We start from the raw sequence: 14,496 nt of genomic DNA on the forward strand, positions 1-14,496 counted from the left end.
CACATTCATAGTTAATAGCTGCTTGAAGTTAAAAACCTTTTCCTGTTTCAGAAATATTTACATTAAGACATTTAGAAATGGTTCATAGTATATAACAGCCCAAATATCACTTTTAACCTGTCCTGTGTAAGGAAGTCAAACATTTCAAATTCAGCGCATTTTCCCAACATAAATAACACAAACTATTCTAAATGTTATTTATTACAGTGCATATTTCCAAATAGTAAATGGAATGAAATTATATTAAATGGTTATATCATCATATTTGAGTATATTATGGAATCTATATCACAAAAGTCACCTCACATCAATACTATATAATTCACTCTAAAAGAACATCACAGGCACACACAAAAGATAACAAAATTTGATTTTTTATAAATTTAAAGTGTATTATCTAGTTTAAACTACACTAAAAGATTTATTTTAATGAAACAGCCAATTCAAAACCCTCCTTCTTTCCAAGTCTGGCATAAGGAAAGTTCAATCCATTCAAATTTTCTGGTTTGTCATCCTATAAATGATGCTATCATTTCCAGGATCCATGTTCCAAATATTGTAACAGGTGACAATCAGAGTCAAGGCCAAGCTGATCATTGTCCAAAGCACCAGGTTGAAAACCACTGGATATTCAAAATTATATTTATAGGCAAGGTTATAAGGAGTTGAGGGGTCCTTCACTTGTTTTGTCTGAAGGATAGTCTTTGGCTTTCTCATAAAGGATGTGTCGAATGATCTGACAACCCCTAACTCTACCACTGCATTCCCACCATAGAGACTGTACGTGCCATCTGCACACTTTTGCAGAGCATCAACGAGGATCTTAGAGGCATCTCTAAATTGTTCAGAGCCTTTCCCATAATTTTTCCCAATTTCATCCAGACCTGGTAGCTCCAGTGAGTATAAATCAGGAGAATGATCCTTGGCTAGATGCTTATGTTGGGACAACAAACTTGAAATATCATGCAACACTTGCAGTTCAGAAAGAAAAAGGAGATCAACTTCATTGTCCCTACTCAGAGAATTGAGGGGAAGTGAAGTGAGAGCAGAGGTTTCTTGAAACAGTCGCGTCGTGGAGCTGTCTGAGCATTACTGAGAGATCTTTAAAAACCGAGTTTGCTTTTCCCACCATGTACACTCTTTCCTCACTGGGAGCCAACTGCAAAACTGCCGGAGTTTCTTCAAAAATAAGGAGTGAACGGAATTTGCCACGCTGTCTAAGACTAAAAGGAACTGCATTCTCCAAAGGGTATGAAATGACACTGCCTGGTGGGAGAGCAAGCTTGCCCACTCCTTTCACCATCACCATCACAGCCTGGGGATGGTGGAGTAGGTTACCTACTGCAAGGGCTGGCTAAGAAAGCTCTTCTTTCACAGAGAAGCCCATGGACAATGCAGCCACTGGGATTCGCTCTCCTGGAATAGGCCAATTTCCATTCTGGAACAACAGATCCTGGTAATCTTAATATACTAAATTTGTTCCCTAAGACATCTGATACAGGTAAGCATAATACTGCTGGCTTAGAACTCTGTTTCCTGATGACTTTGACGCCACCCTTCAGGGCCAGGCTTGCAGGGTTACTCTGAGGATCCAATGAGACACCCACGGACTGGGTTTAGAAGAGAGATGGATCAGTTCCTTGTGCTGCCCTAATACTGTACAGTCCAAACAACAGGGAAGATGCACGACGCTGGACCCAGATGCCAATGATGGGAGCCTCACAAACTTGTGGTTGAGGTCAAGGGCAGCCACAGCCAGATGGCAGGGTCACAAGGAGGTACATCACCAAAGTTTAGGGAGCCAGACACAGCGAGGTCATATAAACATAAGGGTCCGTATAGAAATGACAGTCATCAAGTTCCACTTGCAGCTTACATCTGGAGTAGAGAAGGCAGATGCCCTCAGGAAGCTGCCGTCGATATTGGCAACACTTTATTTCACTCCGTGCAGGAAACACAAAACAGACACAACTCCCTGTGCCCTCCAAGAGCCACCGTGTGTATTTGTTGAATGAATGAACTCAGGGTGACTGAAAAGCCTGCTGAATACATGTGTCTCAGCACCCCACTCTCCTCCCAACTAGATTTTGGGAGCAAGTGGCAGTGAAATCAAATCCTGAAAGAAAGCATCTGCTCCTAAGAGAACGCAAACAGGGAGGCCAGGACCGGCATGAAGGTAAGAGAGTCAGGTTTTGTCCCCACATTGTCCAAGATACCCTAGTGCAGGTGGCTCCTCTTCATTGCTTTTCCTGGGGTTCTGCCAAGACGGTGACAATTTATCCCTGCTTTCTCTGAGGGAGGCTCATGCCACAGCTCAGCTTCTCCACAAATGTCAACCAGCCTGATCCCTCTCCTGGCTGTGCTTGGAATCACCTGGGGAGCTTTAAAAGCTGCTGATGCCTCTAGAATAGTAGATTTTTATCGGGATGGGGAATACGTGTAAATCTATGGCTGATTCATATCAATGTATGACAAAACCCACTGAAATGTTGTGAAGTAATTAGCCTCCAACTAATAAAAAAAAAATACATTTTTAGGAAGATGAGTTACATTGATCAAGTGTTCATTGTTCTCTGGAAGTCGTCTTTGTTAGCAGCGCTAATGACACTTATTTTACTTGGAATGTGAACTTTACTCTCTTCAGTGGAGTCTAAATATCTTTAGGGAGGGCCCATTTTATATTTATTTTCTTATTCCTACCACCTTATATAATATTTACTGTTATATAGCTATTTAACTGTTCAAAAATGAACGGGAGGATAAGTAAATGAACATAGATATTAATAAAGGAACAAACAAATGACTATCAAAATATGTTTAGGAAATACTTTTCAATACCAGCGCAGCCATCAGAAGATAGTTTACATGGTACTTTTCAACTTTTCATTGATTTCTATATGGCACATTCTGTCAATACCATAATCATAAGTTGCTTTTGGTACTTTGTTGATTCATTAAGTAAAATATTTTATTCCCGGTGGATTTTTAAAAGAGCATAAAGGTGTTAACTAAGATAGAAGATGTGAATTTCTCATTAAGAAGCATTGGGCACTTTCAATATGTAAGTAAACAATTTTTATAAAATTAGAGTTAAATCATTTGAAAAAGAAATTGGAACTTAATATGATGTACATGGGGATTCCCTGGTAGCTCAGCTAGTAAAGAATCCTCTCTGTAATGTAGGAGACCCAGGTTCAATTCCTGGGTCAGGAAGATCTGCTGGAGAAGGGATAGGCTCCCCACTCCAGTATTCTTGGGCTTCCCTGGTGGTCAGCTGGTAAAGAATCCACCTGTAATGCAGGAGACATGGATTGAATCTCTGGATTGGGAAGATCCCCTGGAAAAGGGAACTGGCTACCCACTCCAGTATTCTGGCCTGGAGAATTCCATGGACTGTATAGCCCATGAGGCAGCAAAGAGTCCAACACGACTGAGCAACTTTCACTTTTCACGATGTACATGGACCATAGAATCCACTTTGATGCTGTTCTGATTAGACTGCCTGGCTGTGGTCCTGTTGCTGGGTGGCAGTTGATTGGTTGCTGTGTGATAGACTTTGGTTGCTGAGTGATAGACTTCGTAATGGTCAACTCTGCCAGTCAGTCATACAACTGGAGATAAAATAAATTCAGGACTCTATTTAGCTCTGTGACCTTCACTGGTAATGAATCCTGTAGCCTCATTAGTTGCAATTTAAAGCTTTTTAAAATTAATTGCCTTTTCTTTAATGAAGTTTTTGCTTGCTTGGAAATCAGAACAATGGTAAATACGTCAACAAACTTAACAAAAATTTATTACAGGCTAGCTGTGACCTTGAAAAGGCTTTTTTGTTTTCAATTGTAATGGCATGTATTATATAGAATGCATAGGAAGGGCTTTATTTTAATTATTATAATCATTCTTTATGTGCTAAAAACTTATTATATTGCAATCTTGTGTACTTCACTATGATACATTAAAATCTCTTCTAAAATCACTTATGCTCATATTCAGGATTTTACATTTTCATTTGTTTAGCTTATTTGGCCATGTGATTGTCATATTGCTCCAGGCACAGAAGCAACCACTCTGACACTAATGTTTTTTAAACTACATTACATTATACATATGCCTAACAGAAGTATGAATCAATGCCAGCATTGCAAAGGAAAAAAATTCATGAAATATAGTGTTACATAGAAGAATAATTTACTCGGTGGAAACCAGGGTTTTAATTTCCATAGTTGGAACTTCTATTTTTACCTGTGCACAAAAACAAGTTGAAATATTTATTCATTGGGTCAATTACATAGTGTGTGGATATAGATAAAGATAGTCATAATTTTTTTCAGCCAGAGTTTGTGTCTTTGGGTATGGGCTATTCTATAGTTGCTAGATTATTATGTTTCATAATTATGTTGGGGCATATTTTTTCTCTTTAACTGCAGAAGGCATTCACTTCATTATTCAGAGTGCATATACCTGGGTTGTTTTTATGAGAGTAAGATGAATTCTCAATGCATCATTCATAAACCAGAGTTACCAAAATATCACTCCTTTATAGCTATGAAATGAGATAAACTTTAGGATGAATTTAAAACTTCAGTGTATGAAAAAGTCTCTGTGTCTCACTGGGTCATTATAATAATTAAATGAAAAAAATGTCTCTGAAGCAATTAAGACAATGCTAACTCAGATTATCAGTGTATTAGGAAGTCCAATAAAATTATTTGTGTAGTGAAATAATGTTGATAAAATATGTCCCCCTTCTTAACCAAAAATATAATTTTTATAAAAATATTCTATTAAGTCTGGATCAGTTTGGGACTTCCTTGGTGGTACAGTGGATAAAGGTCCACATGCCAATGCAGGGGACACGGTTCAGTCCCTGGGCCAGGAAGATTCCACATGCCATGGGGCAACTAAGCCCATGTGCCACAACTCCTGAGTCCGTGCTCTAGAGCCCATGCCCTGCAATAAGACAGTAACCCCCACTCACTGCAACTGGAGAAAGCCTAACACAGCGACAAAGACCCAACACACCAAAAAATGAAATCTAGAGGAATCTGAAAGTCAGAATAAAAGCATACAATTAACTGGACATTAATATACAGATAAATCATCTAGTTGGATTCCCCCCCGCCACTGGCTCAACATATCCCAAGTTATCTATGAACTCATTTATTTTCCTTTAAATGGCTTGCCATTGAAAATATTTCTATATATCCATTTGCTGAAAAAATTTATCAAATACCATCACTTCCAATTTCAGTCCCAATATTAAAACACTAGTACTTAAAAAAGGAAAGAAAACTACTAAACTTTCAGGGTATTTAAGCTACAGAGAACTTCAGGAATATTCAACTCTTCCTTCCCATTTTAGTATGAGGAAATTGAGGTAGAGTGGCATCGGTGGTATATGTAATATCTCTTGCTTATTCAAATTTTAGTACACTCTAATCAGTGCTATAAATAGATATGGACATTTTCAGAAGCAGACACTCTTTTTTCAATAGGTAGAAAGGAGGGAAAGAAGTGAGGGAAGAGAAAAATAGGTCTAGAAGATGGGAGAAAAACAGATGGAATTACAAAGCCAATCACATATGGCAAGGAGAGAAAGGAGCTGTGTGTGTTGTGGTCCCAGAATACATTTACCCAGGAAGCTCAGAATATCACAACATTCAGACTTAAATGTGCATTTTAAAGCAGACTATGAGTTTTAAAAAGTTGCAAATGACACCATATTCTTGCATGTGAAAGATGCCTAGCAAAACAAACCAAGAAGCAACCTTCTGTTCTCTGTGTGAAAAAGACTTCTAGGTAGTGGTGTTTTTTGTTTCATTAGTCATAATCCCTATCAGTACTTTATTGTTTATAACAATTGAGGTGTTTTATTTTAATAATTGAGAGTGTATAAAATAAACATCAGCAGAGCATTGGTATTTACACACTCCTTAAAACATTCAGTTCAGTCACTCAGTTGTGTCTGACTCTGCAAACCCATGGACTGCAGCATGCCAGGCCTCCCTGTCCATTACCAACTGGGAGTCTACTCAAACTCATGTCCATCAAGTCAGTATTGCCATCCAACCGTCTCATTCTCTGCTGTCCCCTTCTCCTCCTGCCTTCAATCTTTCCCAGCATCAGGGTCTCTTCCAGTGAGTCTGTTCTTTGCATCAGGGGGCCAAATTATTGGAGTTTCAGCTTCAGCATCAGTCCTTCCAATGAACACTCAGGACTGATTTATTTTAGGATGGACTGGTTGGATCTCCTTGCAGTCCAAGGGCCTCTCAAGAGTCTTCAACACCAGTTCAAAAGCATCACTTCTTCGGCACTCAGCTTTCTTTAAGGTCCAGCTCTCAATCCATGCATAACTACTGGAAAAACCATAGTTTTGACTAGACAGACCTTTGTTGGCAAAGAAATGTCTCTGGTTTTTAATATGCCATCTACGTTTGTTATAGCTTTTCCTCCAAGGACCAAACATCTTTTAATTTTGTGGCTGCAGTCACCATCTGCAGTGATTTTGGAGCCCCCCAAAATAGTCTGTCACTGTTTCCATTGTTTCCCCATCTATTTGCCATGAAATGATAGGACAAGATGCCATGATCTTAGTTTTTTGAACGTTGAATTTTAAGCCAGCTTTGTCACGCTCCCCTTTCACTTTCATTACAAGACTCTTTAGTTCTTCTTCACTTTCTGCCATAAGGGTGGTGTCATCTGCATATCTGAAGTTATTGATATTTGTCCCGGAAATCTTGATTCCAGCTTGTGCTTCAACCAGCCCCACATTTTGTATGATGTACTCTGCATGTAAGTTAAATAAGCAGGGTGACAATATACAGACTTGACACACTCCTTTCCCAATTTGGAACCAGTCTGTTGTTCCATGTCTGGTTCTAACTGTTGCTTCTTGACCTGCATACAGATTTTTCAGGAGGCAGGTAACATGATCTGGTATTCTCATCTCTTGAAGAATTTTCCACAGTTTGTCGTGATCCACACAGTCAAAGGCTTTGGCATAGTCAATAAAGCAGAAATAGATGTTTTTTTTCTGAAATTCTCTTGCTTTTTTGATGATCCAACAGATGTTGGCAATTTGATCTCTGGTTGCTTTACCTTTTCTAAATCCATTTTGAACATCTGGAAGTTCACGGTTCATGTACTATTGAAGCCTGCCTTGGAGAATTTTTAGTATTACTTTGCTAGTGTATGAAATGAGGGCAGTTATGCAGTAGTTTGAACATTCTTTGGCATTAAAATGGTTAATTTTTTGATGATAGGGATTTTCCTCAACAAACGTATAGCAATCACGGTGCCTTCAATTCCATTAGCCATGCTGTACCTTTCAAGACAGCTTTGTTAGCATCATTGCCAAGCTTTCTAGAGTTTGAATCCTGGCTTAGGCATGTGGAATTACTACATTCTCTTGTCATGTTTTGTGATGACTTTTGTCCTAAGCTCTTTTGGTGTATGCAAAGAGAATGGACTTAGAGCACTTGGCCAGAAATTCACAGATTTCTTTTGTGAGGGATGATGAGGTACTCACTGTTCCAGTCTCATCTTTTATATTTTGTTGAAGTTCAGTTGATTTACAGTATGGTATTAGTTTCACGTGTATAGCAAAGTGACTTGGTGATATGGATAAATATGTATATATTCTTACTCATTTGAAAATTCTTTGTCATTAAAGTTTATTACAAGATATTGAATATAGTCCCTTCTGCTCTACACTATATCTAGTCTTTTGTTTTATGTATGATAATGGGCATCTGTTAAACCGACACTCCCAATTTACTCCTTCCATCCTCTTCCCCTTGGTACCCATAAGTTTGTTTTCTCTCTGTGAGTCTGTTTTTTTTTTTTTTTTGGTCAATAAGTTCATTTGTACTGTATTTTAGATTCCACATATAAGTGATATCATATCTTATTTGTCTTTGTCTGACTTACTTCATTTAGTATGGTAACTTCTAAGGCTATCCATGTTGCTTCAAATGGCATTATTTCATTCTTTTTATGACTGAGTAGTAGTATATCATGTGTGTGTGTATTAAAGAGGTACTATATATACCACATCTTTTGACTGACACTTAGTTTTGCTTCCATGTCTTGGCTATTCTAAATAGTATTGCTGTGAGCACTGGGGTACATGTATCCCATTTTGAATTAGGGCTTTCATATTTTTCAGATATATGCCTAGGAGTGGGATTAGAGGATTATACAGCAATTCTGTTTTTAGTTTTTTTAAGGACCTTTGATAGTGTTTTCCATTGTAGCGGCACCAATTTGCATTCCTGCTAGCAATGTAGGAGGGTTTCCTTTTTTCCTCATGGTCTCTACCATTTATTATTTATAGACTCTTTGATGGTGGCTATCTGATCACATTAGGTGATATCTCATTGTAGTTTTTATTTGCATTTGTCTAATAATTAGTGATGTTGACCATTTTATCATGTGCCTGTTGACCATTTATATGTCTTTTGAAAAATGTCAATTTAGGGCTTCTGCTCTTTTTTTTGGATTAGGTTTTTGCTTTTCTGTTATTAAATTGTATGACCAGTTTGTGTATTTTTGAAATTAAAAGCCCTTTCAGTCACATAATTTACAAATATTTTCTCCAGCTCATAGGTTTTTCTTTTCAGTTTGTTTCTAATGTTCCTTGGGCTTCCCCTGTGGCTCAGCTGGTAAAGAATCCACCTGTAATGTGGGAGACCTGGGTTTGATTCCTGGGTTGGGAAGATCCTCTGGAGAAGGGAAAGGCTACCCACTCCAGTATTCTGGCCTGGAGAATTCCATGGACTGTATAGTCCATGGGGTCCACAAAGAGTCAGACACAAAGAGTTGGACTGAGTGACTTTCACTTCATTTCATGATGTTCTTTGCTCTGCAAAAGTTGTTAAGTTTGGCTAGGTTCCATTTATTTCTGCTTTTATGTCTGTCGTCTTGGTGACTGACCAAAGAAAACAATGCTACAATGGTGTCATATCTTGTATTTAAGTCTTCAAAGTCTAATCCCCTCTTGGCATGAGAGGTAACAATGGGTAAAGAGACCATTGAAATTTTCCAGGAATCTGAGTTAAGGATTATGTATTATAGGTAATCCCTGAAACCAAGTATTTATAGTGCATGGCTCCATAGTCACAGAGCTACATTAAGGAGTCCAAGTTCATATTGCTCACCACATGACAGGCCAGTAAATCAAGGGACAATTTGTTGGGACAAGAAATAGTGACTGTATTCAGAAAGCCATAAGACCAAGAAGATGGTGAGTTAGTGTACCTAAAAACCATCTTGCTGGGATCCGGGCATTAGTTTTTTTTTTTTTTTTTTTCTTCTTATAGAAGAAACAGGGAAGAAGTGAGGAGGAGGTAACCTAAAAAAGCCAAACATTTTTGCATGTATTTCCTGGTTTTGGCCAGATTCTATATGGGGTGTGTTCATTTCTTCTCCTCTGTAGCCATTCATAGTTTAGTTCAGTTCAGTCACTCAGCCATGTCCGATTCTTTGCAACCCCATGAACTGCAGCACGCCAGGCCTCCCTGTACATCACCAAATCCCAGAGTCTACCTAAACCATGTCCACTGAGTCGGTGATGCCAGCCAACCATCTCATCCTGTCATTCCCTTCTCCTCCTGCCCTCAATCTTTCCCAGCAGCAGGGTCTTTTCAAATGAGTCAGCTCTTTGCAACAGGTAGCCAAAGTATTGCAGTTTCAGCTTCAACATCAGTCCTTCCAGTGAAAATGCAGGACTGATCTCCTCTAGGATGGACTGGCTGCATCTCCTTGCAGACTAAGGAACTCTCAAGAGTGTTCTCCAACACCATAGTTCAAAAGCATCAATTCTTTGGAGCTCATCTTTCTTTATAGTCCAACTCTCACATCCATACACAACTATTGGAAAAACCATAGCCTTGATTAGATGGACCTTTGTTGGCAAAATAATATCTCTGCTTTTTAATATGCTGTCCAGGTTGATCATAGCTTTCCTTCCAAGGAGCAAGTGTCTTTTAATTTCATAGCTGCAGTCACCATCCACAGTGATTTTGGAGCCCAGAAAAATAGTCAGCCACTGTTTCCACTGTTTCCCCATCTATTTGCCATGAGGTGATGGGACCGGATACCATTATCTTAGTTTTCTGAATGTTGAGCTTTAAGCCAACTTTTTCACTCTCTTCTTTCACTTTCATCAAAAGGCTCTTTAGTTCTTCTTCACTTTCTGCCATAAGTGTGGTGTCATCTGCATATCTGAGGTTATTGATATTTTTCCCAGAAATCTTGATTCCAGCTTGTGCTTCAACCAGCCCAGTGATTCTCATGATGTACTCTGCATATAAGTTAAATAAGCAAGATGACAATATACAGCCTTGATGTACTCCTTTCCCTATTTGGAACCAGTCTGTTTTTCCATGTCCAGTTCTAACTGTTGATTCCGACCTGTATACAGGTTTGTTAAGAGGCAGGTCAGGTGGTCTGGTACTCCCATCTCTTTCAGAATTTTCCACAGTTTATTGTGATCCACACAGTTAAAGGCTTTGGCATAATCAATAAAGCAGAAATAGATGTTTTTCTGGGACTCTTTTGCTTTTTTGATGATCCAGCAGATGTTGGCAATTTGATCTTTGGTTCATCTGCCTTTTCTAAAACCAGCTTGAACATCTGCAAGTTCATTGTTCACATATTGCTGAAGCCTGGATTGGAGAATTTTGAGCATTACTTTACTAACGTGTGAGACGAGTGCAATTGTGCGGTAGTTTGAGCATTCTTTGGCTTTGACTTTCTTTGGGATGGGAATGAAAACTGACCTTTTCCAGTCCTGTGGCCACTGCTGAGCTTTCCAAATTTGCTGGCATATTGAGTGCAGCACTTTCACAGCATCGGCCCTTTAGTTAGACTGGATCAAAACATTTCTTGTGAGCTGAACAAGGTATTGTTCAGGCAGGAAAGGAGGGTCCCTGGAGACGGACCACTGTGTATTCTTTAAACTACAGTCAATGTTCCTTTGGTCTAGTGATTAACTTGTAGCAAAAAGCAACAGAACACAAAAGTTAAAGAAACATCTAATATGGTGTCAGATTTATTCTTACCTATTATTGCTAAGCAATTTTTCTGGCATATATAATAGTGTTTTTTTTTTTTTTTTTTTTTTTGTAGCATAAATATTTGCCACTTTGGTACAATAATTCACATACTTCATCTAGAGAACTCATCTATTCTGAGTCAAAGAACAATTAAGTAACGCAAGAAAGTATTTTCACTGTTCTCCAGATCCTTCACTTCTCTTATTCCCTTGGGTGCTTCAGTTCTTTACATCAGTACAAACTTTGAGAGAAGACAAGATTTCTAGTTTTAATGAATCTAATTAGAAAATCTGAATCTTTGTATACGCAGTATTCCCCCAAAAGTTTAAAAGTACTATTTATGACATTGTTAAAAACAGCAAATTAAATTTGAAACTAAACACTTCCTATGAGGCTAAAACAGTACAAGGACTTCCCTGATGGCTCAGATGATAAAGAATCTGCCTGCAATGCAGGAGACCTGGGTTGAATCCCTGGGTTGGGAAGATCCCCTTGAGGAGGGAATGGCAACTCACTCCAGTATTCTTTCCTGTGGTCTCTTTAAAATGGCCAGGTATTATCATAGCCCCTTTTGAGGAATTTTGTTTGTATAATCATTTCTTTCTCAATGCTGCATAGATATTTAATACAAAAATTCATGTATCCAGTTGCATAATTTAAATTAGTCAAAAGTAGATATTTAGTGAGATATCTGTTGAGTTATCTAGTGAGATATCTCTACTAGAGAACCTATGGTAAGACTAAATACTGCAATTGAACATGCACTTAATAACTGATCCTGTTCAGTTAAACACAATGTAGAAACAATCATCTCATATTTAAAACAGTAAATAGGGCTTACAGTTTCTATACTATTGATAAAATTTACTCATCAATTTAAATAGAAAATTGTGTTAGCATTTTATGCTAAAATAACTTTGGTCATGCATTTGACAAGTACTAGATTATACGTATTGAAGTTTGAGGGCTTTTACTATGTTCAGTTAATTGAACACCCACATCAAGGTCTTTTCCATTTTTAGGCCTTTAGACCTGCTTTTCTTCTGGCAGAAATACTCTTCTGCTTATCTTCACCTATGCCTCCTTTTGAATGTTAAGAATAGATTTAGTAAATGTAAGGTCTGACGATCTTACTTAGCTAAAGTATCTTCCTCTCTTCAGTCATAAAGTCACTCTATGTTCATGTTAGTGTTTATTGGACCTGAAATTAACTTACTTATTCAGTTGTTCATAACTTTTTTTTTCTGTCTCTTCCCAATAAAATGTTAGCTCCTGGAAATCAGAGAGTTTATATAGTTTGTTTCCAGTTAAATTTCCCCAATACCCAAAATAAGAGTAGATACACAATAAACAAATAAAATAGAAAAATACACAAACTCATTTGTGGAGTTTTCTGGAGTTTCATGTATTCTCTTATGTTAAGTGTTTTTCATATGTTGATATGACACAAATTTGATAGTCTTTCTAAGATGGAATTCATTCATCGCCAATGAAAGGAGGCTGCAAGAATACCTATAGATAATACAAGTACTCAGTTTTGTTATTACTGAAACACCTATGCATGAAATCATTTCAAGTTCCAACTTTTTCACCCAAAAGGCTTGCAGTCAGAAATACACTTTCATAATATTATTATACCATTTACAATGCATTGACTGTTTGCTTCAGTTGCCAACCATTTTCATTCCTTGGTAAATGCTGGATTTAACTGTGAACTATTTTAGAAAATATGACCATTCAGACACATCCCAAGACATTCTGATTCAATATGTCTTGGATGGGACTGAGTGTCTATATTTTAAAACTTCACATGTGACTCATGGAGACTACTGCACTAGACATTATTTTTCTTTATTCATTTGAATAAAGATATTTTTCTTTATTCATTTTTTAGAGTGTGTTAAAATAGTAAAAATGGAGAAAATGGAATGATATGTAAATAAAGTGAATAGTGAAGGAATATAAATTAAGCAGTTCACACACTGGTAAATTATCCCTTGAATAAAAGGTAGTTAATTGACTTTGCTACTTTTTTTTTTTTTTTGCACATCTCCTACTTTCCTAGCCCTTTGTACTACATAGAAAATACTAGGAATCAGTGACAAAGAGAAGAGAGGGGAAAAAAACATGAAAGACCGTATCAGTGAATTAACTGGAGTCAATGAATGCTTCTCTTTGGCAGTGAAATATATTTCTTGCTTTGCATTCCAGTAAATTCACAGTTTCCAAAATTGAATTTAAAAGTCATTGAACTAATTTCTTCTTTGGTAATAAGACCCTGCTGTGTTCCCAGTTAATTTACTTGATTATTTTATAATGAAGGCCAGGACTCCTTTTCTTTCAAATTTATTTCTATGTGCAAATTCTGTAATTTCAGAAGGGTACTTAAAACACAGGAAAAACTTTCTTATTCATTCATTTACTTTAGCCTAAAGGAATAATCTTAATATTCTTATTTATCTAAAGTACAATTAATGTTAAATATCCTGAGACATATAATGAGAATTTGGCTCAAGTTTCCCATATTTTCACCCTCCCTCCCCTCAGAATCTCACTTGGGTAAATTCACTTGTGTAAATTCACTAAATGGTTTTCCATTGCCAACCTGATCTATTATGCTTTGGCTGAAAACCAGTATTTTATTTTCCCTGTAATGTATGCATAGAAACCTTGCAATTGTGCCATGTTAATTTTCCATACACATAGCTTCACCCAACTCTTTTTATTTAACATTCCTTTTTCATTAGTGTTTGAAAGAGAGAAATGCATAGTTAGAGAGGAAGAAAGTAGTAAACATGAAGAGCATTTCAGTAAATTTCACTATCTTGAATCAAAATAATTCTGCCCATTCGGGTTAATGTATTTCTATCCCATGTTTGTGAAAAATTAGATTATTCCCACTTTGTTACTCTTTTGTAAACCAAAATATTTTAGCTTTTAAAAATTTGTTTTAGAAATAATTCAGTTCTTTTCTATAGAAAGTTTAAAATGTTGATTTTTTTTTCTCTCTGGATTATTCCTACTAAGAGTTTAGATTCTCTTGAGCAAATGTTCATTGTCCTTTTGTATACCTAGCAACATACTAAACAATCAATATGCAGCAATGAATATAATGAAGTCCCTGTCCCAAAGAAACTTACCTGTAAGTGAGAAATATAGATATGTAAACACATTAATTCGGTTCAATAGAATGTTTAAAAAAGATATATGTTCATATAACATAGAGGCAGAGAAGTAGAAGAAGGGAAACTAGCTAATGTTGAAGTTAACTGGTTAATTTCTTCAACTAGAATGTTGAGGAAATGAATGAGCAAGAAGAAAGCAAAGAACTTATAAATAGTCAGAAAATAAATAATCATGGAGAAATGATGAAATAAGAGAAGACATGTGCCATACAATGAATGAGGAAAGAGTTTTAATGAAGGGGGGATATAGTTCA

General features: G+C 37.0%; 1 pseudogene; it reads right to left on the reverse strand.

Annotated features, from left to right (window-relative positions):
• Positions 1–483: 483 nt before the first annotated feature.
• LOC133074522 (renin receptor-like) lies at positions 484–14,230 on the reverse strand (annotated as a pseudogene).
• Between the last annotated feature and the right edge of the window lie 266 nt (positions 14,231–14,496).

This window comes from Dama dama, chromosome 20 (genome assembly GCF_033118175.1).
Source record: "Dama dama isolate Ldn47 chromosome 20, ASM3311817v1, whole genome shotgun sequence".
In the NCBI taxonomy this organism is placed as follows: domain Eukaryota; kingdom Metazoa; phylum Chordata; class Mammalia; order Artiodactyla; family Cervidae; genus Dama; species Dama dama.